Source organism: Callithrix jacchus, chromosome 19 (assembly GCF_049354715.1).
Source record: "Callithrix jacchus isolate 240 chromosome 19, calJac240_pri, whole genome shotgun sequence".
Taxonomy (NCBI): Eukaryota; Metazoa; Chordata; class Mammalia; order Primates; family Cebidae; genus Callithrix; species Callithrix jacchus.
The window spans coordinates 9356237-9378109 of record NC_133520.1 but is presented as its reverse complement, the minus strand read 5'-3'; the positions used below and the strand labels follow the sequence as shown (position 1 = coordinate 9378109).

The following is a 21873-nucleotide window of genomic DNA, read 5'->3' as shown; positions in this document are numbered from 1 at the left end:
TCTCTACTAAAAACACAAAAATTAGCTTGGCATGGTGGCTTGTACCTTTAGTCCCAGCTACTCAGGAGGCTGAGGCACGAGAATTGCTTGTACCCAGGAGGTAGAGGATGCAGTGAGCTGAGATCATGTCACTGCACTCCAGCCTCAGCAACAGAGCAAGACTCCATTTAAAAAAAAAAATTTCTTTTTAATAAATGAGTGAATGTAAATGTTTCTTATCTAATGGTCTTTCTAGATAAGTAACTAGTGAGATAAATTATTTAATCTTTAAGTTCTGGTGATTTAATAGACGATATGTATCATGCCTTAGTTACCACCAATGAATTTAATTTCAAGAACATTAAAAAGTTCCCAGTACGCTAAAAAAAATGTTCCAATGTGTTGACCAATGCTTAAAATTCCCATTCCATACTTTATTTCTTAGTGGATAGATTTGTTCCTACTAATAATTAAACATTCTCAGGAAGAGTAGCATATTAGACTATTATCAAATAGATGTGGTAAAAGCAGAAATTAAACTGTTCTGAGGAGAGAGGCAGAATGAAAATAGAGGAAGAGGAAAAGAACTAAAAGATTGAAGGCACAAAGGATTATTTTAATGAGTAGTTAGTGTTTCTGTCCCAGTCATTCTGGAAAGTATCAGTCTTCATCAAAAGGTAAGTTGGGAAGAAAAGAGCTTTTTGAACTTAAATAACAAAAATTGCCTATTTTGGAATACCTACTTTTGAACAGGTTCTAGGGACTCCACATATACTTTTCTCAGCTTTCAAAACACTCAGTGGCAAGAGGTCCCATTTTACAGATGAAGAAGAGAAGCTTAAACAATGAATGGAAACACAGAGTTTCTAACCACATCACATACTTGATCACCAATCGACCACCACCATCATCACCATTTCCCATGAACAAGTCCTCCCAAATGCAACAGTGCCTATGAGAGCATAAATATGATTCCGTATGGCTCTGATCCAACTAAGGGCTTTGCCGCAATGCCTCTGGTTCTCACTCGGTAATGTCGCAGAACTATATATTGCACTGCCCTCACACGGAATTCTTTTTCAGAAGTGACTCAGATGGGAAGCAGCATTAGTATTAACATTAAAAGTCTTTCTTTGAAACTCAGAAAGCTGGATCTAAGCAATGGCCACTTTAAGCTTGCAGTAAATCTGAGTGTTGGTGCTTAGCACATTCATGCTTAATGATCTGAGCAATACACATTGCGTCGCCCAACTGGTGCAGCTCATTCCCAGCAGCCTAGATGAAGCTGGTGGTGAGTATCCAGTCATTAGAGCTGGAAACGGACTCAGCACCTAGTATGAGCCAAATTATGACTTCATGCAAGGCCTTTTATTCTTTTTCCTTTTTTTTTTTTTTGTTTGTTTCTGTAGCTGTTCTGTTGCATTAAAGAGGAAAAAACTAATATGAACATTCAGTTCAACAACTGCCTTTGAACACCTCTTACTGCAAAAGCCCCCCTGCAAAGTAGGCACTGTGGAGATGAATAGATTTTAAAATATGCCCTCAAGGAAACTGTGAAATTGCTGGTACAAACATTTAAGGGAAAATGGGCCACACTGACATTCCAGAAACTGCGGAGCATTTCACTTCCAAGGTAAAAGAGAAAACCCTTACTCATATTGAAATAATGTTTTGGTCTTCTTCTGAAACATAAGATACTTTCCTGTATTTGACAAAATTGACTAACCCACTTATGCCCGCTGTTTAAGGAGTCCCTACTGAGAACTGATAGGTTTCTGCCCTGAAGTCACCAGCTGAGAGGGCTGTTGCTAAACTCTTCCCACATTCTGTCTCCCAGTGGCCTCACAGTCTTTGAACACAGTGTAAACACATGCTTAATTTTAAGACTGACTTATGATCTACATTCAATATCTGTTTATCAGAGCCTCTCTTAGTTTCCACGTGTGTCTACTTATTGTAAACCTTAGAACAACGCTGCCCATCGCGGAGGTTGATAAACGTGACACAGATTGCCGTTTTCCTTTTTATTCTAATGAGCAATCTGGTTCTCATTAGGGCCAATTAAATTAGAACATCTCCCCAAAAAGATTATTTAAAGTTTATTCTGAGAACAAAAGAGCAAATGCAAGTGTAATCTGTCAATTTATCAGCAATATTTTTACTTAATAAAGAAATTGCTGCGAACTTATAAATAATCCATTAGCAAAAAAAAAAAAAACTGCTTATTAAGGTATAATTTAATCTCCTCATCTCCATTTTGATCATAGGGTAAAAGTTCAATAAACTTGTTCATCAATACACCACAGAGATAGGAGTAAAATATTCAAGACTTTTAATCAGGTAACTCATGCTCCAGGAAGAAGACGGGAAAAACACTTTGCCTCAATTCCCTCAAAATGTTGCACTAAAAATCTTGCTTTGGGGTGACTTCACCTCTCACTTCTGGTTTTATGAACAGACACTACCTGAGCGCTTTGAGAACATTTAGGTCAAATCCCTCACTGTACAAATGAAGAACAGGAGTACAAAGACTAAGGGAGGTCACTGGGGGTAAGCGCTGGGCTGAGAACCAGGTGTCCCCAGGTCAGCTTTTCCCACCTCCCCTCCCTTACAAAAAAAGTGGGTGAGGGGGGATACCCCAGTTGCAAAAAAGAGGTGGGACAGTGCTTAACCTTTGTTAGCACCATCCAGGGGGATGCTTAGGAAGTTTCGCTCCCGCTGAGCGTGAGGACGTCAAGAGAGCCATGGGTTGTCCTAAAGGCAGCCTACAGTGCTGGCGAACAGGACCAAATTGAGCGTGTGGAGGGGAGAGTGTGGATGGAGAAGAGAAGGCGATACTAGGCCAGGAGAGCAGGAAATGACAGGCAACGAGAAAGAGAATATGGGTTCCTCTCTTGAGTCCCCAGAATATTTTTTCAAGTTCTTCAGCTACATACATTTGGTTCTTTGGCGCCCTTCGTTTTCTGGCTGATGATCCTTTTCTTTTTCCTTTTCTACATTTAAAAAAGAGAAGAAAAGAAGCAGGGAAGTCGGGTAATTGTTCCAACTGCTCCTCGCCTTTCCCGTGCGTGGCCGCTTTGCGGCCTCGCAGCCAGTCCTCGAGCTCCCCCTGCCGTTTACATGGGAGCTCTTTGTCTTAAACTTGCAAGCGCTTACTTCTGGGTGTTGCGTTCCGGATCAACAGAAGGTTATGGCGGTATCTATGCTTCTGTCTGCTGCAGAGGAAAAACTTAGAAAATAGCAAAATTAGGTGGATAAAACTTGTTTCCCGTAGGAGTGCCTCCTAATTCAAGTGCAATGTCACTCACCAGTGGGCTTAAATAAACCCTTAATCTTAAACATCCACTTGATCATGAAAATAGCACTGTTTATTCCACTGGTAATATCTTGTGTCGAAATCTAAACAGTATTTCTTCTCTAATGGGAGTGAGACAGAAAGTCCTGCCAGTCAAGCAGGAAAAAGAATCCTCCGTCAGACAGCAGGCCTCTGTTTCAAGGGATAAAAACCCATATTCATTCGCCCAGGACCGCGGCACCTTTAAAAAGCAATGTCAAAAAAAAAAAAAAAAGAAGGCATTGTTGCAAAAGAAAGCTCTCTGGTGTTTGTTTGTTTCATCTTTTTTTTTTTTCCCTTACTTTATTCTCTTAAAAAAACTAAAAGTTGGTATAATTTCTGGTTTACTTAAAGGCTAACGTATATTTACAGAAGCATCCAAACCATGAAACGCTTTGAATTTAGTCACTGTTACATGTACAATAGGCCTACTGTGTTGCAAAGAGTCTGGCCACCCATTATGACCCCCTATTCAGTCGGCCGGCCATTAATCTAAACAGGGGCTCTCTCAGAGACATTCAGAGCCAACAATGGTTAACATTTTTTGGATGCTACCTTCTGGTTACTGTACCTAAGTGAGGAAATGTTGCTGACAGATACTCCAATTTGACTCCCAAACGGTTTTTAAGCAAGTTTCAATCCACTTGCCCTAAGCACAGAAGAACAGGCTTTCTTTTCTCTGCCAAGTATCAATTTTATGTCAGATAGGTGTCAGTTATTGCTAAAAGCTGATACAATAATAATGGAGCAGCATGCAGTGGGCAGAGTCCCACTGCAGTGAAACTGGATGAGGATTTGGTTTGATGATGTAACTTTTTAGAGCAGCGTAGTTTCTGCTAATAGCATGATAAATAAACAGTGTCTATAGAATGTCTGAAGAATGACAATTTTAAAAAAGAAAAATGAAAAATGACTCTTGAATGTCTCTGACAACTAATCAATTTCTGACTACATTTTTATTTCCTTCTCTTTACCTCACCAACAACTGCATGTCACCAAACAAGGTTTCCCAAAGAATTTCCTTTCTCTCCCCTGCTGGATCAAGTGACTCAGAACCCACCTAACAATTGACCAAAAGTTTTATTCTAACATAAAGCAATGTAAAGGTTAACTGGAAAGCAATGGCCAGATTTTGCATGGAATCTTCTTCTTGTTCAGATTCACTGTAAAATTCCCTTGGTTTAAAACAATGCAAGGTATATGGCCATACCACCTTGAATGCATCTGATTTCATCTAAAACAATGCAAGAAGAAAATCACATATTCTGTTGGAAATTATTTATTTATCTGTACTGTAAGACCATTGACCATTCCCCATTATTTTCATAGCTTTATTGATGCTAAAGAGAGAGAAAGCAACATTTTTTCCCCAAGATCCCTTCTCATTTTACGGAGTAGACATTTTGAGGCATCACCTAAGTACTCCCAGGCATCCAAGTATCCAAATATCTAAACACCTCAGACAGGTGAAAGCCTACTCTTTGGGGGGAATATTCATATAAGGAAAAGGAAAAGAGCTCACATTCTTATTTTCTTTTTTTTTTTTCGAGACGGAGTTTCGCTCTTGTTACCCAGGCTGGAGTGCAATGGCGCAATCTCGGCTCACTGCAACCTCCGCCTCCTCGGTTCAGGCAATTCTCCTGCCTCAGCCTCCTGAGTAGCTGGGATTACAGGCACGCGCCACCATGCTCAGCTAATTTTTTGTATTTTTAGCAGAGATGCCGTTTCACCATGTTGACCAGGATGGTCTCAATCTCTTGACCTTGTAATCTGCCCACCTCAGCCTCCCAAAGTGCTGGGATTACAAGCTTGTGCCACCGCACCTGGCCTCATTCTTATTTTTAACTCATTGCTGTGTCTAAATATCCCTACTACTAGCATCTAAGCTGAATTATCCCTAGAAATACTCAGTGCTGGTTATCAGAGGAGAATATGACATACTGATTAGCACAGTAATGACTGTTTCCATTTATCACCATCATGACTAACTGCAAGATCAAACTTCTAATCCATCCCTCGTTTTCGTCCACAAGAAATCAAAAACCAATTTGACCCATTTATTCACTGAAATGCTTTAATTAGGTGGCCTCAGGTACTCTCCAGAAATTACTTTCACTTTCTAACTTCATCACACACAACTTTTGCCAACCTCCAAACACATGAAAAAACTAGTGTTCCAAATATACCATGATGATCCACAACCCTGTCTCTGCAAGTGCTATTGCTCTCTCAACTTGTTGTACTCCTATTCATCCTTCAAAACTCTTGACTCCACTCCTCAACAAACACAGTCCCAGCTTCTCAATGTTGCTTCTGCCTCCAGCATACCAGTGCTCCCCTCCAATGTGACCCATGAGCACCTGCATCAGAATTGACCAAGTGCGCTTATTAAAATTGCAGAAGCCCAAGCTCCACTTAGACCTACTAAATCAAAAACTCTAAGATGGAAATCCAGGAATCTGCATTGATTATTTGTCCTCTGGCTTCTCTACTAGGCTCTGAATTTGTTAAGGGCAGGAATTATGTCTTTTTATCTTGGTAACTGTCACCCTCATCAAAGTGTGTGATGCTCTCAAGAAATGTTTATTGAATTGCTTATTAGGTCGGTGTAAAAGTAATTGCAGTTTTTGCCATTAAAAAAAGGTAAAAACCACAATTGCTTTTGCGCCAACCTATAAAGTGTAGAATAAACCAGGATACAATGCTTTTGTCTATGGATAGTATTAGGTTGGTGCAAAAGTAACTGCGGTTTTTGTCATTACCTTTGCACTAATGTAAGATCAGTGAGATTAAAAAAAAAATCAAAACCTCATTGACCACAAAAGTAAATAAATAAGTAAATGTGGCAGTGCTTTGGTGAAACACCAATGAGATTATGTCTGGTTTTCATTAAAAATCATAAGTAATATAATAAATATATTAAGTTAATTCATACCAGAAACCAATGCCTCCACAGAGTCATACTGTTATACCTCAGAAAGCATGCCTGGGGAAACCAAGAGGCTCCCAGGGGATTACTAATGATCCCCAAACCATATTGCCATGTCCCTGGGTCTAGGTGTAACTTCAAAACATAAAAAATACACAACACTATATTGCGGCTTCATTTGGAAGAGAGGCATGTCACTCCTCTTCTTCCTTATCAAATACCTAGAAACTGCAGCCACACAGATCAGTTAAGTAAACGTTTCCAAATCTGCAAAGGAAGATCCAGCTAGCTGTACAGCGGTGCAGTGCCTTTCAAGTTTGGATCTGCTCCCTAAAAGGCATAGGCATTCACCCCTTTCACCAAGGTAGGGTATTGTCATGTATGTTCAAATGCATTAGAAATGTCACAGATGTTACCAGTGGCTTCTTAAAAAGAAAAAAGACCTAGACCCCGAATTATAAACAAACAGTATCTTATTTACATAACTGTATCAGAATTCACATGCTACATCTACACTTAGTCTAAGTTTAAATAAAACTAAGAAAGCAAATAAACTATTCAACCAGATATTTAGCATTTTATATATTTACAAGTATAACCTTATATCTACATATATGGGTAACAATGTAGAAATTTTTCTATTTTTTAATCCAGATGTTGATGCTATATTTACATACGTATACACACAAACAGTCATAGTCATCAAATTTCTAATCCGTTGCTTCCCCTCCCACATCTTCCAAGTTTTTGACTCAGCTAGGATCACAGGTACCCACTTCTGGATGCACACACCTCACATTCAGTGCTGACCCTGTTGGGATTTTGAGATGACTTTCAGTGGGTCTCAGGGAACCTCATCAAAAAGAAAAACAAAAACCTGTCGGGCTGGAGAAATTAACTCTCTTGTTTCCAGACTTGCCGAGGAAATACTTTTCTATTTCTGAAAGAAAATGTATACACAATATCCTACAAAAGCATGTGTCATCTAAACTGTATAAGGGACTGTTTGCTCTTGGTGACTTCAAATTTCTGAATAAATACTGAGAACAAATATATTGAAAGACCAGGCATTACCAGACATAGACACAGCAGCACAAGCACTCTCTGCTGCACAGATTTTGCTTTATAAGCTCACGACTCCAGGACAGTCCAGCCTTCCAGTCGCATGGGGCTAAGACCAAATTATCAGACTGGATAAGAAGCGGCCTTGCTGGGACAGAGAAGTGGCGTCACTGGCATCCTGGTTACTTTTAGTGATAGAACATACAGCTCCCTTTCTTTTCACCGAGAGTCGTTACAAAAATGGTGGTGAAGGATGTTCTGGATTCAGACCCAGGGCCCTTCACATGCTCTGGGTCTGAATCTCTTCTCTCTTGCCCAGGACGGACAACAAGAAGTAGAGACCTCACCACTGAAAGTAAGATTTTATATGATTTCTGTTTCCTTTTGTGATTTGCCTCCATATCCTCTTGCCAAAGAATGCAATGGCTTCATAAACGGTGACATGAGGACAGAGCTTGGCTTTCCAATCTAAGTCAGAAGTGGTTTGGTTTGGACCTGCTAAGGGGAAGCATTCTGTGTTCAGTCTGATTGGTTCACTCAACCCCCCTTCTAAAAAAGTCTTACCCCCCAACTTTCAGAACCACAAAACACGAAACCATTCATCTCTCACTTTAGAACTTCTCCTGAACCACTCAACACCCCTAACTGAGGCATGCGTCTCTCCATTCACGGAAGTCTATTTCTCACAGCCAAGCACATTTCTATAAATGCTTCATGTGGAAAGGACCAAAACCAGTAAGTCAGAAAGCTGACTCAGAAATGATTGGAAGTGTTTCCTTTCTTCAGCCAGCAGATTTGTCGCCCATGGTGATTTCCGGTGTGATCATTATGCAAGGCTTGGCTGACTGTCAGTAAAGGACAGAGTATTTTGCTATCACTATTACGACTTTCACAATTGTTTTCAATGAATACAAATGTGCCAGTGAGCAGGACTAAAGTACACATTTATGCTCCAGAGCATGCTGTGATGAGCAAACACCTCAGATGTTTGAGAACCTATGGCCTGGCCTTGTTTATCTTTCTCAACAATGGAAGCCACTGCAGGGGCCATAGCATTGGAAGCCTGGGACCCAGCACTCACTGGAGTCTGGACAACAGGCATGGACCTCAGGACTCTTGGGCCCTCAGTGTTGTGCCAATCAATCAGCAAACGCTGACTGATCATTTTTACCAGGTCCAAATGACATCAGGTTTTTCACTTGAAAGTGCCATCATTAGTAACAAATTTTGCATTGTACAAATAGTGCTGCCTGCAAAACACGTGCAAATGAATAACACGTGTTATTCATTGACAACAGCTCCACTAGGTAGCTGCTACTCTCGTCCTTACTGCACAGATGAGAAAACTCTACCTCAGAGGAATTCGATGCTATGCCCCAAATCACAAAGTTGGTAAGTCCAGAGCCACATTTAGGCCTGGTCTCTTTCCACTGCCCATCAGCTGTGAGCATTAACAAGGAACTTGGTCCTGGTGCTCTCCTTGGAAGAGTTCCATGTTCCCAAGGGTGGTACAAGTTCCTTGAGAATCACACAGCCAGGGCTACAGGAGGGAGAAGTCCCTGCCCCTCTTGCATACCCAAAGGTCACCAGGCCTCTTTGCTGTGGTTCCTTCAGAATATATCACCAAGTAGATCATTCCTGAATCTTATGTATCTACCCATGTCATCAGGAAAAAGGGAAGGTGAGACAAGACTTATGTTCATGACAGAGTGATTAGATGCAAAGGCTCCAGAACCAAAAAGACCAGCTTGGAATGCTGGCTCTGCACTAATGTGGTTTGTGAGCTTGGGCACTTTTGGTTTTCTTGTTTTGTTGTTCTTTCTCTCTTTCTCTGTTGTTCTTTCTTTCTCTTTCTTCCTTCCTTTCTTTCTCTCTTTCTTTCTTTTTCTTTCCTCCCTCCCTTTCTCCCTCACTTCCTCTCTTTCTTTCTTTTTTTCTTTAGAGACAGGGTCTTCCTCTGTCACCCAGGCTGGAGTGCAGTGGTGCGATCTTGGCTCACTGCAACCTGTGCCCTGTGCCTCCCACCTCAGCAATTCTCCCACCTCAGCCTCTTGAGTAGCTGGGATTACAGGCTTGAGCTACCTCACCCAGCCAATATATATATATATATATATATATTTTTTTTTTTTTGGGTAGAGACAAGGTTTCGCCATGTTGGCTCGGCTGCTCTCCAACCTCAAGTGATCCACCTGCCTCAATCTCCCAAAGTGCTGGGATTGCAGGCTTGAGCCACAGAGCCCAACCTGTTTTGTTTTTTAATTACTTTAGCTTCAGTTTTCTCATCCATGAAACAGAAATAATAAAAGTGCCTACTTCCAAAGGGTCATTATAATAATTAAATAACATTGAAAGCAAAGCCACATATTGCCTGGCATATGGTAAGCACTCAATCAATAATCACTATTCATATTGTGATTATCATTAACTTCATATTTATATAATACTTCTGGACTAATGTTCTTCTAAAATATACTCATTTCCTCTATGAAGCCAGTCTGACAAACATCAGTGGGGTGCCTGCCACTGAACAAGGCCCCAGGAATGCCAGGAGGCATCAGAGAGTCTCTTCAGTAGGGAAAGCTGATCGGCATAGGAGGAGCTTGATTTAGGAAGAAGTAAGTGGGCATTAAGTGAAGCTCAGAGATTTTTTTTTTAAACTGTTAAACATTTGAAAAAGGAAGTTTTATGCAGGCCCCTGTATGCACACACTGTTCACGTGCAGTACCATGGATGACAGGACTTGATTCTTCACCTCTACTCTAAAACTGATGTCTGCCTTCTGCCCCTCTTCTCTTTCGATTTTGCTAAATGACTGTCTAGTTTGTTTGAAAAGAAAAATTATGCAAGGAAGTGTTAGTAACTTAACTTTACTAGTCTTAGAAAATACAGTGGAATTGGAATGGGAGTAAAGTTCTCCCCATTGGGAGCTTCAGGCAATTGTTCTCAGCAGTGGATACTTAGGGTTTGGCAGGTGGAAATGTATTAATTCATTTATCTAGTCAGCCAACCAGCCAGCCAGCCAGTCCATCACTCAACAAATGTGCCAGGGTATGGATGTTGAACAATGCAATCATGGCCCTAACTTCACTGAATTTTGAATCTAGAAGAAGTGGCAAGCATTCAACAAGCAAACTAATATAGAAATAATTACAAATAGTGATAAAAGCGAAAGAAAAATAAAAGATCAAATGATAAAAGATGGGGCAGAGGGCATGCATACACGCAGTGATATCATGGAAGACTTCTCTGAGGGCAGGTATTTAAATTTAGGTTTACAGAAGAAGCCAGCCCTACAAAGACTAGGTCAATCAGCAGGTGAGATGGCAGCAAAAGAGCTTGGCTTCTAAAACTCAAAAGAGGCTAGCACCATCAGAGCTTAGGATGAGCAGCCAGAGTGATCAGGCATTGCCTTGGAGATTCTGAAAAGGAGTATAAATTTTACTGAGGGACTAGAAGATCAGGAAAGCTTTACAGATTTCTTACATGTGTAGGATCCTTTAATTTATATTTGTATTTCAAGAAAGTGTAATCTCATTTTAATTTGGGACAAAAACCCTTAGCTCTCTTAACTCTTAGTCAACACCATCTCGCTCCTCTGTCATTTCAGACTCTTGGCCTTCCCAGCACACTGCTGAAAAGAGCACAGGTGGCCTTTGTTCTTTCTGGTGCTACCACTGTCAGTAGCTCGACCTTGAGTAAATTACTTATGATCACAAATCTTGTCTCCTTCATCTATAAAGAAGGTGGGATTGGGGTTGATCTCAAAGATCACTTTTGCTCTAAATTAATTTGACTGAAACAAGAAAAAGATAATGTCTTACCCTCCCAGGATTTGGCACTTACCTTTCCTGCTGCAGAGAACGTGTGATTTGGGGACTAAGGGTGTAAACTTTGGTATTACAAACTTAAATTTTAATCATTGTTCTGCATGCGAATTATTCTACCTTGACAAAGTGACCTTATCTCCCTAAGGCTATTCCCTTGTCTGTAAAATATACATAATAGCCATACTTACTTTGTTGGGTTCTTATGAAGATCCAGGGGCATAATTATCTACAATGCCACTAACATCATCAATATGCATAGAGCCTCCCAACGTTGGCTGGGTGTGGTGGCTCATGCCTATAATCCCAGCACTTTGGGAGGCTGAGGCGGGTGAATCACAAGATCAAGAGATCGAGAACATCCTGGTCAACAAGATGAAACCCCGTCTCTACTAAAAATACAAAAAAATTAGCTGGGCATGGTGGCGCACGCCTGTAGTCCCAGCTACTCGGGAGGCAGAAGAATCACTTGAACCCAGGAGGCGGAGGTTGCAGTGAGCCGAGATCCCGCCATTGCACTCCAGCCTGGATAACAAGAGCGAAACTCCATCTCAAAAAAAAAAAAAAAAAAAAGAGCCTCCCTTAACAGGATGGCAAGACTTGGGCTGGGGAAATAATGGGCATAAGACTTGAGGCATAATCCCAAACAGGTCTCAGGACTTACTCCCATGAGTCAGCATCTATTGTGCCAATATTAAGGGTGAACCAACATGAAGACCAGATCTGTTTGGAGCCAGAGGTAAAGTCTGGTCTGGAAACTTAAGGCCGTTGAAAGGTTTTCAGCTGGAAAGGTATTAGCTCACTTGATGTGAAACACATGGTCTATTGGGAACCTCAAGAAAACACCAGCCATCCATAGTTCCTACCTCTCGCGTATAAAGAATGAAAGGGGGTGGCTGACAAAGCTTTATTCTACCAGATATAGTCACTGCCAGTAAAGAAAGAAGAAGAAAACAATTAAACTTCTCACATGAGCTAAATCAAATAAGCCCACCAACCTCTTAGTAAAATATACAGGCATTAAGCCTGGCCGCCTTGACACGTGTTTAAAGACTACACAACTTTCAGCGGAATTGAATAAATAGACTTCAAGTTGCGCAGCTCTCAGGAAAATTTCAAAAGTAAATGCTATTTGATGGCATTGTTTTCCCCCTCCTGTTCATAAAATTCACAGAATCACAGTGTTGGGAAAAAAATAAAAAATCATTTCACCCCAACCTGATTTCTAACTCATTGATTCCATAGGCAAAATGATTCTGAGCAAGAAGATCCCAAATTTCAAATTGTGACTCAAATGCTTAATCAAATAAGAAGAGAGCTGGAGTGGAAATGAAGACTAGGGAACAAATGGGTAAGTCCAATTTTGACAACATTTTTATTACTCAACCACATATTGGCCAGCTTCATTTTGTTTAACTTTAAGAATAGTCTGCTTATGCAAGTGCTTCCCAGTCAAATACATCTTTTGAAATTGGTATTAGTGTGTTTCCTGGACTTGGCTGCTTCCAGTTGTTGGCCATTTGGAAAGCCAGGAGGAAATGAGGATGGGAGATAAGGACAGAGGGCAGGTGGGATGCCAGATCCAGTTCCATTCCTGACTCCACACAGAGGAACACAATGATAAGTAGTCATTGTAAAAAAAAAAAAAAGTGAATGGGGTGTGGGGCCCTGCTTTCTTAATAATGATTACTCAGTTTAAATAGACAAAATAACATATGATAAGTTGGTTACCAAGTTGTATATAGACCACAGTTTGTATGTTGGAAAGTAGGAAGGACAGAAGGAAGGAAGTGGGGGTGGGTTGGAAGAAAAGTGGGGGAAGACAAACAGGTTACCATCCAAAAATGCACTAAAATATGAATTAAATGGTCATAACCATTTATTGAGGACTAGGCTCTGTACTCTATGCTTTAAAGATATTTTCATGTCAGACCTCAAAGAAAGATATTTTTTGAACAAAAAAACCTTCATGGTTTCTTATTATTTCAGAAGGTTTAAGTGGCTCTTTTCTCTTCTTGTACTATGGAAGCATTACTTTGAAAATGGAAAACAAATCTTTACTGCTTTCTTTTTTTTTTAGGCAGAGTCTCACACTGTTGCCCAAGCTGTAATACAGTGCCATGATCCCAGCTCACAGCAGTGTCTGCCTCCCAGGTTCAAGTGACTCTCGTGCCTCAACCTCCCAAGTAGCTGAAATTACAGGCATGTGCCACAACATGCTGCTAATTTTTGTACTGTTAGTGATGGGGTTTCGTTATGTTGGCCAGGCTTGTCTCGAACTCCTGACCTCAAGTGATCTGCCAGACTCAGCCTCCCAAAGTGCTGGGATTACAGATGTGAGCCACTGCACCCAGCCTCCTTTCTGCCTTATGATTGGCCCATGTCTATAAAGCACTGAGTGAGGCAGCTGACCTCCCAGCAGACTGAGGACTCAGAGGAAGATACCAAGAACACAGAGCATAGCTTACTCCTAATTAGAGTGCACAAGAGACCCAAGGAGCTCAACAAAGGTTGATGCCCTGTCAGAAATCCTTTAATTGACCCTGCTTCCCTCTCTACAAACTGTATTGCATATCTTAACTCTCCAAAAAGGGTGGTTAAGATCCACAGAAACTTTCCCTGTTGTTCAACCTAGTCCTAGATGGACTATTTTAACCGAGTCAACTTGTGACTGCAAAGCACTTACTTGAGAGTATTAGTTTGTAATATAAATAACACTTAAACATACACAGTGTTCCCTTATTGAACAAGAAATTGTCTTATATTTTAGAATTGTAACAGTAGAGGTAGTTAAGAGAACAAGCTTGTAACAACAGAACAATCATCTCTAATTGGAAGGGAAGTTCCTCATTTTTCCATAACGGCATGGACATTACATCTCCAGATGCTCTGCCAGCTTGTTAACTCTACACCCCATAGCATCTGATTTTGGCAAGCTTAGATCAGGACACACAACTGAAGCCAAAACTGCCTAGGAGCCATGTGAATAAAGACCAAGCCTCAATTAGCAGGTCAAGAAACAAGCTAATCAATTAGCAGCCTGGCTTTCTCCAGCTCACCAAATTAAGATACCTTTACGAGCATAGCTGATCTTTGTAAATGAACTTTCCCCTCCAGTCCCTCCTCTGGGAGGTTAGACATTATAAGAAAATAGTTGTATGAATCATCCATATTTCTAAAAACTACTGAGTGCCTCCAGGTGTGACACAGATGGTGGACAATAAAGGGGGAGAAACCATTTTTCATAAATAAGCCACATAGATACAGGCACTCATAAACACCAAATCCTCCTTACTTCCCAGCAGAACTCCCCAGCTCTCCACCAACATCAACAGTACCAATGTCCTCACTTTCCACATCCAGTAAAGATGTCTAAAGGGACAGAGAAAGCTAAGAAACGCACAAACAAATCTCGAAGTCAGACTGCCTGGATTCAAATTCCATGCCACCACTTACAGGTTGTGTGAAATTAGGTAAGCAATTAAACCTCTGCAAGCCACAATTTCTTCATCTACAAAATTGAGATCATGTTAGCACCTTCCTCTGGGGCTTTTGTGAAAATTAAATGAGTTAGTGCCAGACACCAAGTTTTATGGTCAGAATGTAATTGCTAACCTGTAATATTCCTGCAAATAAAAAGAAAGAGGAAGAGCAGAGCGGAGGAGAAGAGAAGAGAAAAGGAGGGGAAAGAAGGTTTACTTTGGCCTCTTCATGTTTATGTGATGATGAAAGAAAACTTAGCTGAACATCTTTAGGCTGTGTTGCAGCCAAGAAAAGTTAGATGCCCTTTAGAAGAGGGAAGAGGAAGGCAGGAAGAAAAACAAGTGTCTTAGTCAGTTTGGTCCTGTTGTGTGCTATAACAGAATATAACAGACTGGATTATTTTTTATTTATTTATTTAGAGACAGGGTCTTGCTCCAACACCAAGGCTGAAGTGCAGTGGTATAATCATGGCTCACTGTAGCCTCAATCTCCAAGCTCAAGTGATCCTCCCACCTCAGCCTCCTCCATAGCTGGAATTACAGGCTTGCATCACGTTACCTGGCTAATTTTTTAATTTTCTGTAGAGGCAGGGTCTCATGAGGTTGCCCTGGCTGGACATGAACTCCTGGACTAAAGTGATCCTCCCGCCTAAGCCTCCCAAAGTACTGAGATTACAGACATGAGCCAACTCACCAGCCAGGTTAGTTAGTCAGTTGTTAGTTAGTTAGTCAGTTAGTTACTGAGAAAAGATCTTGCTCTGCCACCCAGGCTAGAGTGCAGTGGCGCAATCATAGTACACTCCAGCCTCAGCTTCCCTGGTAAAGCAATCCTTCCCAATTAGCCTCCTGAATATCTGAGACCACATGCATGTGCCACCCTTCTGGCTAATTTTGTATTTTATAGAGATAAGATTTTGCCATGTCACTCAGACTGCTCTCGAACTCTTGGGCCCAAGTGATCGGCCTGCCTCAGCCTCCCAAAGTGCTAGGATTAAAGGCATGAGCTACCATGCCTGGCGCAGCCACATAATTTACAATGAACAGAAATTCATTGGCTCATAATTCTGGAGGCTTGGAAGTCCAAAATCAAGTGGCTGGCATCTAATGGGGGCCTTCTTGCTGTGTCATCCCGTGGCAGAAGGGCAAAGACGGGGAAAAAGAGATCAAACTCACTTCCTCAAGCCATTTTATAATTGGCATTAATCTATTCATGAAGGCAAAGTCTTCATGGCCTAATTACCTCTCCAAGATCCCATCTATGAACTCTGTTGTACTGAGAATTAAGTTAAAAGCACATGCTTTTGCGGGGGAGCCATTCAAACCACAGCAGCAACAGAAACTGGCATATCATGAATATGGATGCTGTACCAATCATTTTGGCCGTATCACCTCACTTTCTGAAGAAACACACACTCCAGAGCTTCAGGAGTCTGCCACATGTCACACAGTCAGTTGAGCAGTGGGACTGATATTTAAACCCAGCTCTGTTTGTCTCTAAGATTCACCTTTTACCACCACAACTGAGATGTCAAATTTGATCCAGAAATCATTTGCATGGCTTTTCTTATTTTCTCTGTTCTTTCCAACAATGATGGTAGAGAAAAAAATTAAGGAGTAATATTTTCCCAAAGAAAATTATATGATCCTTAGTTTTTAAACTCAAATTCTGATTGACATACTAAGGAGTTATAGGCTTGGGTTATTATTGCTGTTGTTAATGTCAGAGTCTCATCAAAAGAAGGAATTACACTTCTTAGGAAACACCCTGAATACAATTAAGTTTAAAATAGGAGCTGTCTTTCCAGATACCTCAAACTCCACAGGTTTCAAATTAGTCCAGACATTCAGTGGCCCGGAGGCAGGAGTCTGGAACAGTTGGTATATTCTCACTAATCCTATTAAGGACAGGAGAAAGACTGTCAAAGAAGTGTTTACTGCACACAAGGTTACCAGTAAATTCTTTCTCCAATTCTCCTGCCCAGATTATTGAAAAAGCCTCCATGCTGCTCTCCCAGCTTCTACTTTTACCCACCCCAATCTATTCCCTGAGTTGCGGTAAAAGGGATCTTAATACCCATCAGATCATACCACTCTCTCTCAAAATGTTTTTGTGTCTTTCAATTATCCTTAGAATCGACTTCAAAATTTTTAATATGGCCTTTGAAGTCTTGTATGATCTGGCCCCAACCTTATCTTGAGCCACACTCATTATCCAGGTCTTTGAAAACATGAACAAATTTAGTTTTTATCACCAACCCTCACCAAAGCTTTTCTGCTTCAGAACCTTTGAATATACTGCTCTTCCTACCTACAGTAATCTTCTTTGCCTCTCCTATAGTGCCAAACCCACCAACACACACACTCAACCATTCTCAGTGCCACTTCCTTCTCATACTTCAGGTCCTCAGAGAACCCCTTCCTTACCCACTATTTTCATACTTCTGGGCCCCCACAGGCCTCCAATCCAGCCATTGCTTCTTGTCAATCTCAACCCATTGGTTTCTTCATAGTACTCAGGACAAGCTGAGACTTCATTGGCTCTTCAGTGCCTGCCTGATACATGTAGGGCCTCCATAAAAATTGGTTGGGTAAATGAGAAAATGAACAAGGGTGTAGGCAGCATGTTATCCTCACTTTGTTTTTCTTCAGACCTCTAACAACTCCCTCAAGCCTTAGTATAGCTTTCTTTGTTTCCTTTTATTGTCTGACTCTCCCTCTAGAATGTATACTCTACCAGAGGAGAGACTTTGTTGGGTTCACTGTGTTATCCAGTGCCCAAAATGGTGCCTGGCGTATAGCATTCATCCAGAAAGTATTTGCTGGATGAGTGAATGAATGAATAAATGAATACTTGTATCCCTAGGGTCAAGTGCAGAGTCTAGATCAGAATAAGCACTTCCTAAATGGAAATGTGCACTGCTTTCTTCTTATAATTTAGTAACAATTTGATTTTGACCCACATAGAAGCTACAATTAATGTTTCATATAGTCAAAGGCAATAGACTCCATTTTATAAACAGATAGCTCATGTTCAGGAGCAAGGAGGTACCTTTTGCCTCACCAAACCTTTACACTGGTCATCTGGAGCAAGTTCTGAATTGAAAAATCTTCTTCTGGTATGAGCTTTTGGATGACTTTTGTCTCAGTGGTCCTCCACCACTTTCCCTTAGGGCCAATGAAAATCAACCTTGGGAGATGTTCTGTTGAGACAAAGCAGCAACGTGCCCTTCAAACAACTGTTTCCATGACCAAATCCCACTTCAACTCTTTCAAGTACTGCCTATAATGCTCACAAAAGAAAACAAATCTCTCTTGACACAACATTTTGACCAAGTTCAATCTGGTTATTCATGTTATTCCAACTTTTTTTGGTAGAGAAGATAAACATGGTCTCTGAAAAAAAACATAATCAAAAAGGCACCACCCAGGCCCTTCCAAGGTCCAGCCCTGCTTTCCAGATGCTCTCTCTTTTCAGCTTGGTTTAATTAAAGCTCCATATGTCAGCAACCCATCAGCTTCAGGTGTGATTCAGATTGCCCCAAAGCATCAGAAAAACTGCCAAGCAACCCAAGCATGAGAGTGAAGTTGAGAAATGTACTCCCCAGAACAAAGTTCATCATTACAAGGGGAAGACTTGCTCAGAGGAGGAGCAAAGTGATTATCTCTCTCTCTCTGCTCCAGATTTAGCCACATAGCAAAGACAACTCGGTTGAAATGCAATCTGTGTCTTAGATCAGTGACAATGCTCTTGAGGGAGGTGTGATACTTCTAAAGTCTAACTTCGGGTCAAACTTGGAGACCTTTCAAACTGTGGCCACGGTACGTAAAAGATGCTGAGAACCCTAGTGAGTCTGTACCCACACAGTAGAAAGCTCACAGCTCGCTTGTTTATTCTTTTTCCCCTTGATGTGTCAGATCTGAACTTTTTATAGTGTCTCTGGGTTCGTAGTTAGACAAAAATGCAATTAGCTAACACAGTTTTCTGGCTGTGGTAGCCAGAAATTGAAAGATAGCTCCCAACATGATTCAGTCCTACATGAAAACCAAACTCCTACGGGAGATGAAGAGAGAATTCTCTTTGAATAAACAGGACCCTTGCTCAAGACCTGAACCCCAGAATGTACAGTCCCTGCAAAAACAAAGAGAAAAAAGCATTTAAAAATCTCCAGTTCCATAATATGGAACTCTCATCTCCATATGAGCATTACATTAATGGAATGCTTAACCAAAACTGTTAAGAATTTTTTATCATGCAACCAAAACAAATGTAAAATGAAAATGGTACTCACACAAGGCCAGACTGTACAGACAGTGAGTCTTCATCACTCTGCAAATCACCAAATATCTTTTCATCACATTTCCAAGAGATGTCACCAGAGGTTTTAGATAATATGTGAACACAAAAGTAGTTCACTAACATTTATTTGATCTACAACCTTCTAGAACAACTTTTGAGCGGTGCATGCTCTGAACTGAGTGAACTGACTAGTTGTTTTCAGATGATGAAGACAGTGGCTGTGCTTCTGGCAGCTCAGCAGTGATGCATGTCGGTTAAGAGAAGTTTTCTTGCAAGTTTTTATGGTGTAAACAGCATCTTGAAACATTTTCAGGCGTAGCTAAAAAGAAACAAAAACTAAAGCTCTTGGCATGGGCTTGATACACAGAATGCAGAGCAATGTGCAACTAGATAGGATGGTTTATCACTAGGATGTGAGACGGGACTCCTTAGAAATTCACAGAAGCTACCATACTCAACAAGCCACATTTTTTTTTTAATTCAGCCTCTGCAACAAATTAGCTCAATGGGATGGTAGCAAGGTATAGTGGAAAAGGCAGTGGATGAATTAGGATGTGCTAATTCTCCTTCCAATTCTATTTTTAAATGTCTAGAATGACCTTGGGCAAGTCACTTAATAAATCCCCCTCCATTTGCATGTCTGCAAAATAGAAATAATAGCATCTGACCCAGCTACCACACAGAACCGAAAAAAGGTGATCTATGCAAAATGCTTTGATCCTGGGTATATGCCCAAAGGAATTAAAAGCAGGAACTCAGACAGACATGTACACCAATATTCAGCTCAGCATTATATTTAATAGCCAAAAGGTGAAAACAACCCAAATTTCTATCAACAGATGAATGGACAAATGTGGTATATACATGCAATAGAATATGATTCCATGTGAAAAAGAAATAAAATTCTAGCACATACGACAATATCAACCTTGAAAACATCATGCCAAATGAAGTAAACCAGAAATCAAAGGACAAATACTGTATAATTCCACCTACGTGAGGTACCCCGAAATCGGCACATTCACAGAGACGGAAAGTAGAATAGGGAGTACTGAGTTTTGTTTAATGGGTAGAGTTTCTGAGATGATGACCAAGTTCTGGAAATAGATAGTAGTGATGGTTGTACAACCTTAAACAATGTTCTTATTGCCACTAAACTGTACACTTAAAAATGGTTAAACTGGGGTGATGGAGAAGGACGCATATGCTATGGGGTCCTGGGCCAGAGTGGATGGTGAGCAGGATGTGAAAAAAAAAAATTAAGATAAATTTTATATGTTATGTGTATTTTACTACAATTTTTTAATGTGCTGTAATACCAAAAGTTCAATACAAGTGCCGAATATTAATTTTTACAGTACTGACTTTTCCTTGTATCCGCTGACCAGCTTCCCTTGAAAATGGAATCCCTACAACTTAGACATTTATACCAAAGGGGATAAAAGCATGCTCAAATTTCTACCACCTTGTTGAAGAAAGCTTCTGATCAGTAGGTGCTACCTGTTGGAAGTTTTGGGACTACATATAGCACAACAGCTAACTAGTAAAAAAAAAATATCTCTTCATAAGATTTTAGAAAAAAATTGTTTTCTTAAATATTTTTGTTCGATGAAATCTAAAAACTGCTATCAAGAGCATTTACAATTGGTTTCAATCAAAAATAACCAGAACTGAAAAGTCAGGAGAAGACAGTAGGGTTTATAATGAAAAAAATATATGGGAAATAGAAGGAAGGGGTTGAATCCAACTTTTGATGAACATATATAACTTGTTGCCTCCAATACTCAAATGGTCTCCTAAACCAGCAGTTCCCAAGCTTTTTGAAACCAGGGACTAGTTTTGTGGAAGATAATTTTTACATAAACCAGGGAAGTGGGGTGGGGAATGGTTTCAATATGATTCAAGTACATTATGCTTATTATGCATTTTATTTCTATTATTATTACATTGTAATATATAATGAAATAATTATACAACTCACCATAATGTAGAATGAGTGGGAGCCCTGAGCTTGTTTTCCTGCAACTAGACAGTCCAATCAGGGGGTGATGGAAGACACTGACAGATCATCAGGCATTAGATTATCATAAGGAGCATGCAACTTAGATCCCTTGCATGTACAGTTCCCAATAGGGTTCGTGCTCCTCTAAGAATCTTTTTTTTTTTTTTTTGAGATGGAGTTTTGCTCGTTACCCAGGGTGGAGTGCAACGGCGTGATCTCGGCTCACCACAACCTGTGCCTCCTTGGTTCAGGCAATTCTTCTGCCTAAGCCTCCTGTGTAGCTGGGATTACAGGCATGCGCCACCATGCCCAGCTAATTTTTTGTCTTTTTAGTAGAGACGGGGTTTCACCATGTTGACCAGGATGGTCTCAGTCTCCTGCCACCACTGATCTGATAGGAGGTGGAGCTCAAGTAATGTGAGCAGTAGGGAGCAGCTGGAAAAAAAGACAAAGCTTCACTGGCATACCCAACATTCATCTCCTGCTGTGCAGCCCAGTTTTTAACAGGCCATGGACTGGTACTGGGCCCATTAGGTTCCCCAGTCCCTGGTACCAGTCTGTGGCCCAGGGTTTGAAGACCCCTGTCCTAAATGATCTGCCATGTGGTTTACTTCTCAGGTGCTTCCTCCCCACTCTAACAGTGTGGAGATTTATCAATGGCTACAATCCATTGTACACTCTTTATATGGTATACTGGGTTGAATTGTGTCCCCCCCAAAATTCATGTCACTATTAACTGCTAAAAAGAAATGAGCTATCGAGCTGTGAAAAGACATGGAGGAAACTCAATGCATGTTACAAATCAAAGAAGACAAAGTGAAAAAGGCTGCATACTACACGATTCCAGCTACAGCATTCTGAAAAGGGCAAAACTATAGAGATAATAAAAAGATCAGTTGTTGCTGAGGGTTAACAGAGAGGGAGGGATGCATAGGCAGAACCAAGAGGATTGTCAGGGTGACAC

General features: G+C 40.7%; 1 protein-coding gene across 25 annotated transcripts in view; it reads right to left on the bottom strand.

Moving 5' to 3' along the window:
* LOC108589162 (uncharacterized) overlaps positions 1 to 21873 on the bottom strand; it is a 434713-nt gene that overhangs the window by 239943 nt on the left and 172897 nt on the right. For 6 of the 25 annotated variants that reach the window (XR_013529704.1, XR_013529693.1, XR_013529697.1 and 3 more), the window contains exon 3: positions 2916 to 21344. The exons of 10 other annotated variants lie outside the window; for them this stretch is intronic. The gene's annotated coding sequence lies outside the window, so the exon portion shown is untranslated. Of the gene's footprint in view, positions 1 to 2915; positions 21345 to 21873 lie in introns of those variants that run through there. 9 more of the 25 variants (XR_013529699.1, XR_013529700.1, XR_013529703.1 and 6 more) reach the window with 6 other exon arrangements.